Raw genomic sequence first — 309 nt, 5'->3', positions numbered from 1 at the left:
GTCCAGGTTGGACCCAAAATCTCCGACGGCGTCTTTCACGAGTGGCATGCCTTCGAGGAGGAGAAGGAGGGGGACGGTATATTTGTTGTAAAATAGCCAACTGGAAAGCGCTTTTTCTCCTTTCCTCCTCGACAAGAAGCAGTAATTGTGTTTGTAAAAAAAAGCAAACACGAAGCATCTGCACCAGTGTAATAATTAACACACACCTCGGGTCCATGCTGAGCACTGTCGGACATAAACAACGTCGCATCTATGACGTGTATTCACCAATTGTCGCAAAGAGTGACGTTTAAAAACGCAAATCACCGG

The sequence above is a fragment of the Oryzias melastigma genome, unplaced genomic scaffold (genome assembly GCF_002922805.2).
Source record: "Oryzias melastigma strain HK-1 unplaced genomic scaffold, ASM292280v2 sc01929, whole genome shotgun sequence".
NCBI lineage: Eukaryota > Metazoa > Chordata > Actinopteri > Beloniformes > Adrianichthyidae > Oryzias > Oryzias melastigma.
Note: the sequence above shows the minus strand (reverse complement) of the source record.